Source organism: Myxine glutinosa, chromosome 3 (assembly GCF_964187855.1).
Source record: "Myxine glutinosa chromosome 3, kmMyxGlut1.1, whole genome shotgun sequence".
NCBI classification, from domain to species: domain Eukaryota; kingdom Metazoa; phylum Chordata; class Myxini; order Myxiniformes; family Myxinidae; genus Myxine; species Myxine glutinosa.
Window position 1 is genome coordinate 41,931,657 of NC_136263.1, and position 19,240 is coordinate 41,950,896.

Here is a 19,240-nt window from a genome sequence, read left to right on the forward strand (position 1 = left end):
GGGGGGGGGGGCGTACGGTAGGGACGAGTATTTCTCACTTCACTCTCCGTACGCACCTCGTCCTGCGTTACCTTGTTTGATGTGTACCCTGGTGACCCTACCCCCTCGCTCACGTGTCTTCTTCCACCCCCCCCCCCTTGTCTCCCACCCGAGGACTGTGCGCCACTGGGCGTCGAGGGGAGCGTGCGGAGGTTGCCTTGTGTGCCAGGACCCTCACAACCAGCATGCATTGCATTGATGTACCACTTTATGGACCGCTGTTCTGCGGAACCACCAACCTGCCTGCGGTGAGTGAGTGAGAGGCCCTTGGAGTTAGCTTCATCGCGGGAGATTCCAATGATTCTGAATGCTTTGGTTTCAACAGCGCGAAGGCGAGCTAGGTGTGAGGCAGGAGCACCAGCCCAGAGGGGAGAGCAGTATTCCATTGAGCTGCGGATGAAAGCCTTGTATGTGGTGAGGAGCTCAGGTGTGCCAAGGAAGACGGAACAAGTACCACTTGATGGACCCCAGGTTCTGGGGCAGGGCACCTCTGCTGGGAACCGGCCATAGTGGCCAGGTAATCTTGCTTGCGGACCTCGGTAAGGTGGCACCTATGCCCAACAGGTGGACCATCCTTAGTTGGCCCCTGTGGCCCTAAATAAAAAATGGACACTTCGTGCTTTTTATGTTCAAATAGGCCGCATGAAGGGAAAAGACATCGGGAAGAACATCGGCCCAGCAGAGAAGAAAAGGTAGACCACCACCAGTTGCTTTTTTTGTGTTTATTGAACTGTAATGACTGTGCACTGGTTTTTTTTTTTTTTTTTTTTTTTTTTTTTTTGTATACTGAATCGAGGCTCGTGAAAGAGCTAACATTTACTTCACAAACAAATCGACCAGACAAACAAAATACACAAAAAGAGGGAGCGGAAGACAAGATGGGGAGAAAAGGGGAAGCACACAAACACAACATCCGAGAGCAGGGAGATGTGTGGAAGGGAGAGGGCCCGGGGGGAGGAGGCATGGGAAGGGGGGCGGAGGGAGAAGTATAAAGCACAAGGACACCAAGGACTTCCAGGACAGAAGTTGGTATTTCACAAAGTGGAATTGGGGTGAAATTAGCAGGGGTAGAAAAGATCTCGGTTTTGGATGAGGGAAGATAAGAGATGGTGGTGAACAGCTGTTTTAAAGACTTGGAGGGTGGAGTGGGATTGAAGAGAGTGAGGGAGTTTGTTCCAGAGGCGGGAGAAAAGAGGAATGAAGGAGTGAAGGTGAGCAGAGAGTCTTGATTTTGGCAGTTTAACCAAAAGAGGGTTGCAGGCAGACCTTGTGCGACCTGTAGGAATATTTGCGGGACAGAGCCCAGAGAGAGCTGGGGGGGGGCAAGGCCAGAGAGGAGTCGGTAGAAGACGGAAAGACCACCAACCTGCCTGCGGTGAGTGAGTGAGAGGCCCTTGGAGTTAGCTTCATCGCGGGAGATTCCAATGATTCTGAATGCTTTGGTTTCAACAGCGCGAAGGCGAGCTAGGTGTGAGGCAGGAGCACCAGCCCAGAGGGGAGAGCAGTATTCCATTGAGCTGCGGATGAAAGCCTTGCATGTGGTGAGGAGCTCAGGTGTGTCAAGGAAGGACTTCGCACGATGGAGGATGCCCAGTCGGCGACTGGCTTTGGAGGCCAGATTTGAAATGTGGTTTTTCCAGGAAAGATCATGGCAGATAGTGAGACCCAAAAGCTTGAGTGACAGAACTTCTTGGAGAGGATTATTCAGAAAGTGGATGGGAGGGTTGTCCAGTCGGTCTTTTCAGAGAGACATCGTAAGAGTGTGAGATTTGTCAGGATTGAAAGACATGTTCCACTTGTTTGCCCGGTCTGTGATTTTGTCAAGGTCTGCAGAGAGTGAGGAGGCTGCAGACTGCCGATCTGAGGGATGAAGAATGGAGCGACAGAGAGTAGAGTCGTCAGCAAAGAGATAGAGAGGATTTTCAAGAGAGTCAGAGAGATCATTGATGAAGACCAGAAAAAGCACAGGGCCCAGAACTGGTTTGGTGCGTTTGGTGCTTTTGGTGCTTTTGGTGCTTTTGGTGCTTATGGTACTGGTGCGTCGATGCAATGCGTGCTGTCTCCTCCCTCCCAAAAGGAATTTCTTTTTGTTTCCCTGAAAAGAAAAAAATCACAGGTCCTGGGTTGCGTTGTAAATAAGGAATAACGTCACTGTAAATAATGCTCCCCACCGTAAATGTATAGTTTGAAAACCATTCCGCAATTCGGTTAGCTGTGGGCGCAAATCTGTTAGGCAGGGTGCAATGCAGCAGGGGGACATACTTATTTGTGTTTTAAAATTGTCGCACTCAGGGTCAGGTTAATTGTAGAGGGAACTACACCTACGTGTCACACTAAAAGTAAAGTTTTATAGGCCCGCGTACGGGCCTGAAGGAAGGAGGGTGCAGTGTAACGGATTTGGGAATTGTGTGTGTAATGTGAGGTAAAGATTGTTGTAAATATCACCCTCCGTAGTGTAAAGAAAGGTCAAAGTTCGTCCGTAGTTAGGCCACCGCAACACGTAGCCAATCATAAATTCCCTCGGTAGTTATGTCCCTAATCTATGTAGTTGAAGGCTCTGTTTCCCATTAAATTGACACTTCATTGCACCGAATTAAATAAGGTAGATCCCTCTGACATGGTATCTTCAAAGTGCCAGCTTTCGCCACTTTGCTGCATTTTAACTCCCTTACGCCACTTTGCTGCATTTTGCCTCCCTTACGCCACTTTGCTGCATTTGACTCCATTAGCCACGTGGTTAAGCCTCAGAGAAGAAAGGCGTGTCTCCGCCCTCGTGATCGGAAGGAGGAGTGAGCGGCACCAATCCACCAACCAAGAACGAGGGGTTTGGCTTGAGAGGGCGGAGAGAGAATGCTTGGGGGAGGTTCGAAAAGGTTTGAGGGTGTGGCCTATAAAGACCGCCGCGGGACGCTTTGCGCCAGAGAGCTTGAAAGAGAGAGCTTGAACGAGAGGGCTGCGAAAACCAAGCTGGAGAGAAAAAGAGAAGCGAACTGGCAAGCCTGAGTGGAGGAACGTGAGAGAGACTGGAGTAGCTTTGGAGAGCGCACGGTGCACAGGAGGAGCTTCGCCGCGCAGTTTGGAACCGCGGCGGTTTGACGATCGCAGCTCGAATCTTGACGGCGGCTGTCCGCTTCCAGCCCGACCGATCCCCGCTGAACCTTCCTCTCCCGCCAAGCCATCCACCTCCAGCGATTCGTTCCTGTCATCATTTCCCCGTGTAAGTGTGAATGTTCGTCTGTCGTACACGTTGTCCTGGGGTTTATTAATTAAGACTGTTAATAGGTAAGCTAATGATTTCACTGTGTCTCCTGCTCCTTCCATTTCCCTGTACTAGGGCATTGCCCGTACTATATCTATATCTAAAATTATATCCCCCCCCTCTATTTACATGAAATGGTTTGGTCCAAAGCGAACGGCTTCCGGAGTTTGGTAAAGCAATCGCCATCGCGTGCACAAACGCGCAGGAAAGCGAATGAATCGCAAATTCGTTTTTATTAGTTTTAAAACTTTATTAAAACATAGTTTAACGGCAACATAGTTTTCCAACGTGAAATAAATGAATACGCTGTCAAATGTGCCATCCGAGGCAGAGTGTGTCCGCCACGTTCGGCACACGCGATCGTTCGCTGCTCTCTGATTGGTTGAATCGTTTTTTGGACATAGCTCGGTAAGTAATTGTCCGATTAATATGAAACCTTGAAAAGGCACATCCTCGGGTCCCCAGCAATATACCTGGCAAGTTAAAAGTATATCGGACCCGTGGTTGTCGAGAAACAGCGGTCACAGACAAACGTACAGACAGAGATTACTGGAATTATAGATAGATATAACCTTGACTGCTCTTTTTGCTTTGTCTTGTGTAAATAATTAATAAATCCTGGTATTCCTCTGTACTTCTTCTTCACATTCGGTCGCTTTAGACGTTTCCCAATTGGATGTACGCGGCGCGATTCGGCCAACAAATAAATCGGGTCTAGTCATTGGTAACCGGCTCACGGTGCAGTCCGCTTCGCTCGGCGCAACTAATCCATTAGGCTGCGACCGTGAGCGGGGGAGTATTTCCTCGTGTGTCGGGGAGTGCTGGTATTTCAATAGGTCACAGGACGGTTTAGGCATAATACCCTACCCAGCGTCGACCGGCCGTGGCGTCATACCCCCCAGGACCACGTCGGTCAGTCATATAAGCGAGGGGACTAATCCCCCTTGGTAAGTGGGGAAGGCCGACGTTGGATTCCGTAACAATATATATATATATGTATATATATATATATATATATATATATATATATATATATATATATATATATATATATATATATATATATATATTGCGCCAGATATATATATACACAGACTTGGTATTTAATATGGAATTTTTTTTTTTCTTGACTTGGGTTTACTTTCTGAACTCAGTATATCAATCTGGTGAGTTTATTTTACCCTTCGGTGATGTCCTTGTTGAAAGAACCATGTCACTGATTGTCTTTCTCAGCAAGAAGTCAATAACAGGATTATATCACAGGTGGCGTGACAAAATGTACGGACAGGTACATTTGACGATTGACTTCACAATCGGGTATATAAGGGTTGTTGCGTTCTGTATTAGTGGAAAACAACTGCTGCACGTCTACAAAAGTTATTGCCGCTTCCTCTGGAGATGGTCCTCAACTTGACAATGCTGTTTGTCATGGAGTGGTGGCTTTACGAAATTACGGCATGAAACAGCATGCTATTGCTAGGCAGTATGGCATCACTCAAGATCAGGTGTCAAAGATCCTGAAACGAAATGCACAGAGGGGTGTCCCTACTCCAATACCGAGGCCAGGACGTCCACGCAGAACCACAAGGAGAGATGATCGCCAGCTGCACCGGTTAGTCTGCAATGGCCGTACCAAGTCAGCTAATCGGCTTAGGGCTGAGTGGCAGCAACTGACAAATGTGCCTGTATCCAGAAGGCTCGTCAACTAACGACTGGTTCAAGCAGGCTATCGTGCCAGGCGTCCCCTGAGAAAGCCACATCTGACCAGACAACACCACCAGCGCCGATTGCAGTGGGCCAGAGAGCACCGTCAATGGCAGCCAGGACACTGGAATCATGTGACCTTCAGTGACGAGTCTAGATTTCTGGTCTATCGTCAAGATGGCCGCGTCCGAGTGCGCATACAAGTGCATGAAGCCCACAACGAAGATTGTATAGTGCCAAGAGTCCAAGCTGGAGGTGGTGGGGTGACCGTTTGGGCTGCTTTTCATGCAGGGGGCAAAACTCACCTGGTTGTTCTGAATGGAAACCTGAACCAGTTCAAGTACAGGGTCATTCTGGAAGAAACATTGCTTCCATTTGCTCGTGCAGCCTTTCGAGGAACTTTGTCTTCCAAGATGACAATGCACGGCCTCATCGTGCTCGCATGATCCAACACTTTCTTGCTGACCGTGGTGTAGAGCATATGGAGTGGCCTGCCATGTCTCCGGATATGAATCCGATAGAGAACTTGTGGGCAGAATTAACGCGTCAAATCGACAACTTGGACCAGCAGCCGACCTCTGTGCGTGAATTGCAGCAGACTATTGTCACTGCATGGCAAGCGATTCCTGTCCAAACCTTGGCAAATCTCGTGAACAGCATGCCTCGACGTGTACGTGCTCTCCTGAATGCTCGTGGGGGTTACCCGAAGTACTGAACTGTAATTTTACTGTCCGTAAACCCAGTCATAATTTAGCTTTTGTTTTTGTTGAAATTATTTTTGGCTAATGTGCAAAATAAAGAGATACTTCTGTAAAACGTAGAGAAGTTTAACACAGTACTGTCTGTGAATTGAGTTCGATATCAGTTTACATCACTTTCAAGGATCAATTTATTTGTTTCGAAATGTCAAATGTGGTTTTTGTTTCTTTTAAAGGTCACATTAACAAAATCTAGAATAATTTCAACATAATTCCAATGAACTTTTGGTTCTAAGTCATCTTGAAAAGTAAGTTCACCCCCACAAAAAAAATATGCCATATTAAATGCCAAGACTGTATATATATATCTATATATATATATATATATACATATATATATATATATATATATATGTAGGGAGCTGTAATGCCCCTCCCCCTTTGTATATCCTTGCTGCTTTACCAATTACCAAGTATAACCAATTATATGTTTTGTTTTGACTTGCTACTGTACTCTTTTATGATACTGAGTTCTTTCTACTGCATTGAGGATGTGTAATATCCTAATAAGGAGTTCTCTGCCTGTGTGCTCTGGCCTGCGTGGGCACAATCTCTAGTTCCCCTTTCCAGGCCTTGGAGGCAACTCTTATCTCTCTTTGCCTTTTTCCTGATTTTGCCATTATCTTGCAAGTTGACAGTTTTACGAGTGTCCACTCCCCTTTGTACTTTCCCAAGCCAGCTGCTATACAGAAAGTTGTAAACATGTTGTCACATAATGCTGACCATCTCCTTATCAGAAGCTAACCCATGACTGGCCTTGGATGAACTTCCTTTAAGTAACTGAACAACAGGATGGGACTATGGTGGGGGACCCAATGAGCCCATTCTGTCTCTGTGTCTTGTGAGCTAACTCCACCCCTGACTTTCCTTTATATAAAGCAATGTTAATTGAATTATTTCAGAGCATCTTGTTGTACTGTTGGTCATTCCTTGTGAGTTTCAATGCAACTTTGCTGTCCTCAAGCTTGAGTACTCGAGTTCCAATAAATATATCCGTTGCTCCTTTCTTCTGAGTTCTTCTGAGTCCCAAGTCCTAAGTCCCAATCCGACAACTGGTGGCAGCGGTGGGATCAGTCTGGGCAGTCCGGGACGCGGTCCCAGGCAAGGGAGTGGCGAGAGACCAGCTGGCAATTGATCCGGGTCAGGTGAGCTGTGGTTTTCTTTTGTTTTTTCCTTTTTAGCCCGGGGGTCAGTCCAAATTGTAACCCACTCTCTCTTGCTCGGTCGCCGTACGTTCCGTTCCCTGCTCATACCTGTTCCACGAACCTAAATTTAATTACGGACCGCTTGGGTCCTGGAGCAACTGATTGTTTATGGACTCGTTAGGGTAACGTTACGTAAGGAGAAGTGCCCCGCGTTGGGCGCCTGAGGTTAAGGGGTAATAGATCTCTGGGTTGTAAGGGTAAGGATAAGGGCGGCGTCCCGATCCGAGGCCTACCCGGGAGACGTTGGGATTTTAAGTAAGATCAGAACTATTATACGGGCGTAGGACGCCAGGAAAGTGCAGTAAGGGTAGGATAGACGGCTGTGTAGGCGGGCGAGCCTCTCAGGAGAGTAGGTAGCGCGGCCGTACCACGCGAGGCGGGCGAACCTCACGAGTACAAGACTGCGAGCCTCTCAGAGTTAGGTAGACGGCTGTAAACGCGAGGCGGGCGATCCTCACGAGTACAAGGCTACGTCGGTAAACTAAATTTTCCTAGGATGGGTAACAGTATGGGTAATAAGACAGTAAAGGCAGGTGAACCGCTTAGACATACCCCAGCATTTTTTATGTTTAAGAGGTATGGCTATGCTGCTGTGAGACCAGGGAAGTCATGGGTTGCATTGACGAAGGATTTAGGAGAACCGTGGCCCGAAGGAGGGTCTTTTGCGCTGGAAAAATTGGACGTATTGTATGAGACATTAGAAAAGTTCGAACAGGCCACGAAACACTTTCCGCCTGACTATTGGAAAGTCTTTGGCTGGTGGAAGGAAGAAGCGATGAAGCGACACGCAAAGTCGAAACAGGCCAGCTTGGCCGGTGAGGTAACAAAACTCAAGGGTCTGAGGAAACAGGCGAATAAAGAGCAGGATGAAGCGCTTAAGGAAATAGAGAGGCAGGCCAACGCGCGACTGATGCCGCTCGTTGAAAACCCAGACCCCGCGAGAGGGGAGGCAGTGACCAATCTACCCTCCCCAGCCCCAGTCCTAAGCTCTGTCCCGGGGTTTCAGGCACCACCTATCCTTTCTGCGCCCCCGCTACCACCTCCCTATAACCCCGCTACCATCGCGCCCCAGATACCCCAGAACCACCCGAGCCAGGGAAGGCCGTTTGCACAACTCGGGGCTAACGGAATAGATGACGGGACCGACATCGCAGGGTTCCCGCCACCGATAGGACCGGATGGGTTATACCCCTCACTAGTAGGTTGTAAGGGGAAAAGGACCTCACAAACTACCCCATCGGAATGTCAGGAAATAGAGGAAAGGAAAACATTGTGCCCTGTACAAGTTATCGGGGTTGACGCAGCAGGTCATGGGGTTTGGGAAAGAGTACCATGGAAAGAATCCTCTTTAACTGTAATGCGGGCAAGGATTCAACATTTGCTTATTGAGGATCCACGGCAGATAGTGCCGACCATGTCGAATTGGGTTTTGGATGGCGAGTGCGACTATCGAGACATAACCCATATGGGAGTGTCCGTGCTCCCACCCAAGGTATGGGAAAGGGCTAGACAAAGAGCACACTGGCCGGTGGCAGACCCAAGGGCTGGTGCAAACCCCCCGTTAACACAAGCGCAATGGGATGCTCTAAAGGTCCTGCTGCTAGATTCTATTGAGCAGGCGCTGTTGCCAGCAGGAGGTCCGGATTGGGGAAAGATCGGGGCCATAAAACAAAAGGCAGGAGAACCAATTGGAGAGTACCGAGAAAGGTTGGAAAAGGCCATTGCGCGCTGGGGAGGACTGGGTCCGATGCAGCTGGGAGGGCTACCCCAACCATTGGTAAATCAATATCTAATCGAGGGGCTTCGGCCGGTGTTAAAGAAACAGGTACAGACCGTCCTCTTCGGCTGGAAGGGAATGACAACCAACGAATTATGCGACAAACTGGAACAATGCCCGGGCTCCTCCCTAGAGGAGAAGAAGGATATTAAGGAGGAAATATTGCAAATGTTTGTCCAAGAGAAACGGGCTCAATTTAATCAGAATAAAAAGGGGGATCAGAGTCAGAACTACATACACGAACAGTGCCAGAAGTGGGGACCTGTTCGAGGTCCAGAGGAACATAGGAGGAGTTGTTATCCTCTTTTCTATAAGGGCCAATTCCCCAACGGAGAGTGGATCCACAACGAAAATGAGAACTGCGACGGTTGTACTGAGGAAGATTTTGGACTAATTAATATGAACGAGGTGAAACAACAATGGACAATACCACCCCCTCTTCCCCCTCCTCCTCAAAACCCTCAAACTTGGACTGTGCAAGGGCCCCCTCCCCAAAATTGGTATCCACCAAGACCCCTTCTCCAAAACCCCGGACCACCCCCCAATAGTGGGATGCAGAACGGACCAAGGGGGAACTGGGCCCCGCCTCGGGGTCCGCCGCAGTGGCAACCAGTGAACCAGTCACATTGGGGGCCGCCAGAACGCCGGCAGGGCGGAAGGGGCGCTGTAGAGGGACGACCTATGCCCTCCGCACCACCGGTTCCGCAGGAACCGTGCCATTATTGCAAGCAGATGGGACACTGGATACGTGATTGCCCAAAGGCTCGTAAGGGGTTTCAGCCCCAATACAATAGAGGGGCCTATTGACGGGACGCTGGCGAGTCGCCCAAGGAGTGTCCTCTCTTGACCATGACACCGGCAGAGGAACCAACCATGATGTTGGACGTGGAGGGAAGACAATTAGAATTTCTCGTAGATACGGGCGCGACTCGCAGCACAATTAACAAGGGGCAATTGCCCTCTTTGCGCCCTACGGCCAGGAACGTTCAAATACTGGGTGTTTCGGGTTTACCCCAAGCGCTTCCTATTTCGGAGGAAGTGCGAGTAACATGCGGCCCGCTGGAGGCTAAACATGCTTTTTTGATGACCACTACCGCCCCGACGAATTTGCTGGGACGGGATTTATTGTGCCGTTTGGGCTGTCAGATCTCATGTACCGAGGAGGGAGTTTTCGTAGACGTCGCGGAATCTAAACGCGACTTGGTAATGACGGCATTGTCTCGGCCCGGCCCCACCGTGTATTGGTGGCGCATGGATGAAGGGGCTCTGGCTACCTGGACGCATATCATAGATAATGTGTGTTTGGACAACGCAGTTCTGCGAGATTGGCTACAACTGCACGAAATTTCGATAAAAACCTTAAAGGATAGTCCACCCCATTGCACTGCGTACTATGATGCAACGGGCGACGACGAGAATTATCGAGAAAAGGTTAAGGAAAAGCTGGGCGAGCGCACGCCTCTACACTTGTCACGGATGTGGATCGGCCGCGAGGGAATAGGAATCGAGGCAGTCCTAACCTCGAGTCAGCGTGCATTGACCCGATACCCCGAAGGAGCGGCCGCCCATGTTACCCTCACTACTGCCAAGGGGTGGCCGCCGGAAAGTGTAGGTTGGATGGTAGGGAGGTTACGTGAAGTTCCCCTACAAGGTTATCGGAGTAAGAAGGGCCGTTGGACTTTGAAACGGCTCCAAAATGGCGAAGGGTTCTCAATTGACTTCAAGACACAACGGAGGGATGGAACGTTCGAAGCAACAGAGTTGCCTCCTAAGGGCACCTATGCCATGAGGGCAGTGCTGACGGACCCGGGTGAGTCAGATTACCTCCTAGCGGAGGTGCCAGACAATTTATGGCCCAAAAGCGACGGTGAGGTTGGACGGATGCGAGACGCCGAACCTCTAGTGATAGCAGTGCAGCCGGGGATGCGCTTGCCAAATGTAAAACAGTATAAGCTACGACCTGAGGCCGACGTAGGCATAGCACCAGTGATTCAATCCCTAGTGGAACAGAAGATTATCGTGGAAACTAACAGCCCATGTAATACACCAATTTTGCCAGTTAAAAAGCCGTCAAAGGACAAATGGAGGTTTGTACAGGATTTAAGGGAGGTGAACAAGGTGATACAGGGCATACACCCACTAGTTCCAAACGGAGAAACCCTCATGATGTCAATTCCACCGGACGCAACATACTTCACGGTCATCGACCTTTGTTCTGCGTTTTTCTCTGTGCCCATCGCGCCTGAGTCACAATACTTATTCGCTTTCACCCATAGGGGGCGCCAGTATACTTGGACAGTACTACCTCAGGGGTTTTCAGATAGCCCCACTCTGTTTTCCCGGGCGCTGCACCGCGACCTGGCGGATGTGGAATTGAAGGGAGGGTCAGTGTTGCTGCAATACGTTGACGATTTGTTGATTTGCTCCCCTTCAAAGGAGGCGTGCGAAATGGATTCTTTGGCCCTATTAAAGGCCTTGGCGGCCAAAGGCCACAAAGTAGGCAGACCAAAACTTCAGTTTGTGCGGCAGGTTGTAACTTACTTGGGACACGCCATTTCGCATGGAAAACGAGAATTGGATGCTGGACGGGTGACCGCTATCATGGAGCTGCCTCGCCCTCGCTGGCAACGACAAATGCTGCGCTTCCTAGGTATGACGGGATATTGCCGCACTTGGATACTTGATTTTGCGCTGCTGGCTAAACCACTGTACGAGGCGACCAAATCAAATGCCCCGGACCTATTGATATGGACGGATGAATTGAGGCGATGTTTTGACGGGCTGAAACAGGCGCTGGTTACGGCACCGTCATTAGGACTCCCGGATTATGCGAAACCATTTACCCTTTACACTCACGCCGTGGGAGGTTTCGCCCAGTCAGTTTTGACACAGACCCATGGGGATAAGGAGCGGCCGGTGGCCTACTTTAGTAAAAAGTTAGACCCGGTCGAACAAGGGTTTCCGGTGTGCTTGCAAGCCGTGGCAGCGGCCAGGTACGCAGTAGAAAGAACAGCGGACATTGTTATGGGACACCCAGTAACGCTACGAGTACCGCATTGCGTCACTTCGCTGTTGTTACAGCGAAGCACACAGCATTTGTCTAACACTAGATTAATGCAATACGAATCCGCACTGATCACTGCAGCCAACATCACGATCGAACGTTGCACGACGCTCAACCCAGCCTCACTGATGCCCACTCCTGAGGAGGGCGAACCTCATGTGTGCTCCGACGTTGTGCAGCTAGTCTCCACGGTGCGATCGGATTTAAAGGACAATCCCTTAGAATACCCCGACTGTATATATTATGTCGATGGATCAGCTAGGCGCGCATGGGACGGGTCTCTGTTGTCCGGGTACGCCGTGTGCTCGGATAGCGAAACGGTAGAGAGCGGGCGTCTTCCACCTACATTTTCCGCACAGCAGGCGGAGCTGTGCGCCTTGACCAGAGCGTGCAGCTTGGCGGAAGGCCTTGCCGTCAACATTTACACAGATTCGGCCTACGCTCACGGCGTAGTCCACGATAAAGGAGCCATCTGGAAGATGAGAGGTTTTCTCACATCTGCCGGTTCAGTGATAAAGAACGGCGAGAAGGGCTCCTCCGAAGCATTTTACTTCCCCGCGCTATCGCGGTAATTAAGTGTCGTGGCCACCAAAGGGCGGACACTGACGTTGCCCGGGGCAACGCAAGGGCGGACGAGGCGGCAGGAAAGGCCGCCAACCAACAGATAGAACGCAACATGCCGATGGTGACACGAGCACAGAAGACAGCCGCACAGATTGCTGACATACCGACTGCGGGACCACCCGCCACACCAACTAAGGACGATATCATAAATTTGCAAAATGCTGCACCGACGGCCGAACACGAGGTCTGGCTCAAACGAGGAGCGATACGCCCTGGGCCAGGGGAAATGTGGACCCTTGATGAAAAACCTATAGCACCCCAGGCTTTACTGCCTTGGCTGGCACGCATGGCTCATCAGAATGGTCATGTGTGCCAGAGGGGGGTGATGGGACAGATAGACTACACTTGGGCAGCGCCAGGACTGTCACGGATTGTATCCGAAGTGTGCCGATCGTGTGTGGTCTGCCAGCAACACAATAGAGGGGCGCCGCCGAGACATGCACATGATGGGGGACGGCCCCCGCCAAGTGGGCCGTTCGCAACTATTGAGTTCGATTTTACAGAATTGGAACCAAGCTTGTCGTTTCGCTATGTGTTGGTAATCGTAGATACGTTCACCAAATGGGTCGAAGCATACCCATGCGTCAAATCCGATGCTCCGACAGTAGTGAAGCGCCTCGTGCGGGATTTTATGTGCAGATTTGGCATTCCCCAGATAATTTCGTCAGATCAAGGAGGCCATTTCACGGCGCAGGTGGTTAAGGGCATCCTGAAGGCGTTGGGCGTTAAACAATCCTTCCATTGCGTCTACCACCCACAGTCCTCAGGACTTGTGGAACGAACGAACAAGACTTTAAAGAATAAACTAGCGAAACTTTGCGCAGACACAGGCTTGAGGTGGCCAGAGGCTCTTCCGCTTGCATTGATGAGCATTCGTTCCACCCCGGGTCGCACTACGGGCCTTTCCCCCCACGAAATATTAATGGGACGACCTATGAGCTTGCCCGTTTCAGCACCAACAGACATGTCCACCCTTGCTTTGCCAGTAATGGATGACATGCTTTTGAGATTTTGCATAGGCTTGTCGAATGTGGCACGCAGCATCCATGCTCGAGTACGAGAGGCGCTGCCTGAACCAATAGGCCACGCCATCCACAACTTTCAGGCCGGCGACTGGGTGCTCGTGAAGCACTTCACCCGCAAGGCTGCTTTGGAGCCACGGTGGAAGGGACCATTCCAGGTGCTACTGGTCACACCGACGGCAGTCTTCTGCGAGGGTAAACCTTCGTGGATCCACGCCACCCATTGTAAGTTGTCCTTCCCCGCACCACAAGCCACACAAGACACCGCACCTCACATTGCTGCAGACACCACACCTCACACCGCTGAAGACAATGCACCGTCTAGGGCACCACAGTCTCCTAAGGGCGGCGATGACGGTCATGATGATGGGAATTCTGGGCAGCTGCCTAACAAACCCCGCCAAGGATAGGCTTCTGCAGTTTAACCCACTGAGAGAGGATCTCCCCAAATACCCAGGACACGACAACTACACGTTATTTAAACTTTACTCCGTCAAATACATAACGGCTCCCCGGGGACAGGGGATAGTAGTACATTGCTGTGAGTTGGAGACACATTTCAAGTGGTTATCTGTAAGATGGATGGAAGCCATGGTGGTACACAATGGGACACCACAGGCACGCATGACAACCCCACGCATAGTCTTAACTAAAGTTAGACAGGTGGAAAATGGAAGGTTTACTGGGACCGTGAATAGTCACGCCGCCGCAGGATATCAATGGGGCACGGGCATCGACAATACTACTCTCCTACTGTCGCATGCCCTCGTCGGCCCACACACCACGATAATACTTGAATGTGGAATATGGCCCCCGCGCACGCTGATTAGAAGGAACAAAAAGAGGGGAGAGACCCAACACCAATTCCGGCCTAGTTGTGCCGCCTACGTCATTAAACCCCCTCCTGCCCAGGAAGTAAGAAGGAAGCCAGAGGAGAACACATACTGGAAGGTCGCACGGCATATGGCCACAGTACAGAATAGGACACAGTGTTGGATGTGTATGCACCTTCCCCGCACCAGCACAGCAGGCATACCAATGGTAGTGTTACCCCTATCACTCAATGATTTGTGCTCGAAGCCACTAGATACCAAATGCATTAGTACAACTCTGACAAGCCAAGGTTCTGATGAAACCGCGTGTAAACGAGTTTTCCAGTACTCCCCTCCCATCCTGTCCCGACACTTTGAGGAACGTCCGGCGCCGGTTTGGGTCAAGCCGGCATGGGGGGCCCTCTGCTTAGAAGGAAAGGGCCAAGTAATGGTAGGCAAATCCGTGTGTAGAGATACCCTTCCCGCGGACCCGAGAAAAGGGAAACACACGCTCCTAGTGAACGTTACAAGCTCGCCCTTGCATAACCTCACACACCTCCAGTTGGCATGGAAAGGGGAAAACGGGACAAACACTATCCCAGGTCTTCTCACTTGCATGACCACCCATTTAGTGGCCCCGCACGGGACCATGTTTGTATGCGGGAATAAAGCTTACCCGTATTTACCTGATAATTGGGGAGGAATTTGCTATTTAGGATCAGTTTTCCCAGAGATGGAAATGCGACAGCACTTGCATAATACCACCGCACTCATAAGGACACAACGAAGCACCTATTGGCACGACGACGACACCACTACTTTACACGGCGCTGATTGGGAGAAAGCCGTTAGCTTCTTCTTCCCATGGGCTGGGACGGTCATGAACAGTTACCGCATTGACAAAATTGCGTTAATCTTAGAAACTGTGGCCAACGCCACCGCTACAGCACACGACGAAATGTTGGACACAGTTGTCCATCTGCGTACAATGGTTATGCAAAATAGGGTTGCATTAGATATGCTATTGGCAGAACGAGGAGGGGTATGTGGGATAATTGAGGGTAAATGTTGCACTTTTATTCCTGACCCCTCACAGGGTGTCAGTGCTGCTATTATAACGTTAAGGGAAAGCGCTCACTCATTGACAAGGGATCGATTGGATCGGGAAGCCTCCCACCAGTGGCTTACCGACTGGTTCAAGGGGTGGACAGGCACAATTGTAAAGTGGGTACTAACCGCCTTGGCAATAGTCCTTGGAATCGTGGTTTGTTGTGTAATAATCAAGGCTTTAGTCCTTGCGTGTGTGAGGAAGTTTTCCACAGGATGGACACTGAAGACGACAACAGAAAGGGCCATGGTGATGCTTGAAAAGCTGACCGTGGGTCCAGAGGACACACTGGCCGTCGACGTGACTGCAGACCGCGGATCCTGGAACGACGACCCGGACGAGCCACTGGGCCGCGACAATGAGATCTCCGCTTCCGAAGATTGTTCTTCCATTGTTGATATTACCGATAATGACGTCGAGTACACTTATGCGGACCTCGAAGCATTTCAGGCTACCAGGAGGCCGTTTAAACTGGGCCCCGACACGTCGGAAGAAGAAATCGACGATTTCCTGAAGGATTCCTCTCGTTTCTTCACGATATGCCATGCCGTGGCTATGACTATGGGCCGTCCACTCCGCAGGCCTACGCCACCTGAAAATAATGTTACTAATGATGTTACCAATGATGATGTGGGCCACTTGCGAGGGTCCCCGGCTGATGTTTATGTTTCAATGCAGGCTCTGCCTCTCCATGTTTCACGAGCTCACCTTTATGTCTCACAAGCCCACAGTGAGTCAAACGCCACTGACCCAGTTCGGGATTTGGACCCAGCTGTGAACCCAAGCCCGGATGGAGAGGAACTCGATCGTGAAAATACTCTGAGTTCCGAGTCTGATTGTTTTGGAGATTCGCCCTTGAATAACAGCGAAGCAAGCAGCATCGCCTCGGACGATCTCGACTTTGACCCAAAGGAAGTTTCTCTCCCACCTTTGGATCGTTATGCTTTATTTCATGGCCATAGGTTTGAGCCACCTGATACTGACGATGTTGTGTCTTCCCCAGATCACCAGCACGTAAGAGACCTCATGAACATGAATATCGATTGAGCGCTGAAGATCGACAAGGATTTCACTTGGGGAAGCCTGGGCGAGCTCCAGTTGGGGAGGAGTCCGGCTGCACCTCTGTGGACCAAGGGTGGGTCGGAGATCTTCCTGGGTGTGGACCCCGGTGGAACCAGAGGTCTTCGTTGTGGATTTGGCGCGCTATTCGATCTTCATGTCTCTACGGTCTCACCTCATACACCCATCTACACCCGACTTACATCATACATCCACTTACACCCACTTGCACCCACACACCCGCGGATCAGCCTGCTGGGTTCGTTGTGCGGTACTGGGTACGGGACATGCTCACTGGGCTGCATTCGTGTGGTACGTTACGTTTAGTTACACTCTCTCTCTCTCCCACCTCTTTTGGTGGATTTTGTGTGCCATTTGATCACTCTGCTTTTACGGCCTTACATTGCATACTCACATACAGACGCGAATCATCCTACTGAGTTTGTGTGGTGCTTTGGTACGGGACATTCTTACGGGGCTGCCTTCGCGTGATATGTTGAATGATTTTTCTGTTTTTGTTTGAAATAAAGGCCTTTGATTGGCTCGTAGATAACTTTGTATCTTAGATCCAAAAGGGCGGTATGTAGGGAGCTGTAATGCCCCTCCCCCTTTGTATATCCTTGCTGCTTTACCAATTACCAAGTATAACCAATTATATGTTTTGTTTTGACTTGCTACTGTACTCTTTTATGATACTGAGTTCTTTCTACTGCATTGAGGATGTGTAATATCCTAATAAGGAGTTCTCTGCCTGTGTGCTCTGGCCTGCGTGGGCACAATCTCTAGTTCCCCTTTCCAGGCCTTGGAGGCAACTCTTATCTCTCTTTGCCTTTTTCCTGATTTTGCCATTATCTTGCAATTTGACAGTTTTACGAGTGTCCACTCCCCTTTGTACTTTCCCAAGCCAGCTGCTATACAGAAAGTTGTAAACATGTTGTCACATAATGCTGACCATCTCCTTATCAGAAGCTAACCCATGACTGGCCTTGGATGAACTTCCTTTAATTAACTGAACAACAGGATGGGACTATGGTGGGGGACCCAATGAGCCCATTCTGTCTCTGTGTCTTGTGAGCTAACTCCACCCCTGACTTTCCTTTATATAAAGCAATGTTAATTGAATTATTTCAGAGCATCTTGTTGTACTGTTGGTCATTCCTTGTGAGTTTCAATGCAACTTTGCTGTCCTCAAGCTTGAGTACTCGAGTTCCAATAAATATATCCGTTGCTCCTTTCTTCTGAGTTCTTCTGAGTCCCAAGTCCTAAGTCCCAATCCGACATATATATATATATATATATATATATATATATATATATATATATATATATATATATATATATATATATATATATATATACATGACTTCAGAAAGTATTCACACATTTTGACTTTTTCACATTTTGTTGTTTTACAGCCTGAATTTAAAATGGAATCAATTGAGATGTTTTCTCACTGATCTGCATATAATACCCTATAAAATTACAAAGTGAAAACCTGTTTTTAGGAATTTTTACAAATTTATTGAAAATGAAACACAGAAATATCAAATTGCATAAGTATTCAGCCCCCTGAGTCAATACTTTGTAGAAGTCCCTTTCGCAGCGATTACAGCTTTGAGTCTTCTTTGAATGTCCGTGTCAGCTTTGCACATCTGGATTTTGGGACATTCTCCCATTCTTCCTTGCAGATTTGTTCAAGCTCTGTCAAGTTGGATGGGGAGCTTCAGTGAACAGCAATCTTCAAGTCTTTCCACAGATTGAATCTTCACATCTTTCCACAATCTTTAGCAAATGGTATTTAAGTCTGGGCTTTTTCTGGGCCACTGAAGGGCTTTCACGTTCTTCTTCTGAAGCCATTGCAATGTTGCTTTGGCTGTATGCTTGGGTTCATTGTCCTGTTGGAACATAAATCTCCACCAGTCTTCGGTCTTTTGCACTCTGAAGGAGGTTCTCCTCAAGGATTTTCCTGTATTTGACTCCATTCATTGTGCCCTCTATCTTTACAAGTCTCCCAGTCCCTGCCACTGAAAAGCATCCCCATAGCATGATACTGCCACCACCATGCTTCATGGTAGGGATGGTATTAGATGGGTGATGAGCTGTGCTCGGTTTCCACCAGATGTAGCACTTTGCATTCAGGCCAAAAAGTTCAATTTTCGTCTCACCAGACCACATAATCCTTTCCTCATGCTCTCAGAGTCATTCACACACCTTTTTGCAAACTCCAGGAGTGCTGCGTTTTTCTCATGAGTGGCTTACTTCTGACCACTCTCCCACAAGGCCTAGATTTGTGAAGTGCTACAGAGACTGTTGGCATTATTGCAGGTTCTTTCCTCTCAGCCAAATTACTCTGTAGTTCTGTCAGAGTGGTCATTGTATTTTTGGTCACCAAGGTCCTTCTTGTCTGGTTGCACAAATTGGTCAGACGGCCAGCTCTAGCAATTGCCTGGGTAGTTCCATGTTCTTTCCATTTCCTCATGATGGAGCTCACTGTGCTCTAGGGAACTTTAAACACTGTATAAATTGTGTTATACCCTTTCCCAGATCTATGCCTCCTCACAATTCTATCTTGGAGTTCTACCAAGAGTTCTTTGGTCTTCATGGTAGAGTTTCTGCTCTGAGATGCACTTTCAAGTGTGGACCTTATATAGAAAGGTGTGTTTCTTTCTAAATCATGTCCAATCAATTAAATTGGCCACAGGTGGACTCCAATCAAGTTGTAGAGACATCTCAAGATTGATCACAGGAAATTGGATGCACCTGAGCTCAATTTGGAATGTCATTGAAAAGGAATTTGATACTTATATTG

At 49.2% G+C, this 19,240-nt stretch overlaps 1 protein-coding gene across 3 annotated transcripts in view; it reads right to left on the reverse strand.

Moving 5' to 3' along the window:
• LOC137417922 (interferon-induced GTP-binding protein Mx) overlaps positions 1 to 19,240 on the reverse strand; it is a 141,546-nt gene that overhangs the window by 27,753 nt on the left and 94,553 nt on the right. The gene's annotated exons all lie outside the window — the stretch shown is intronic.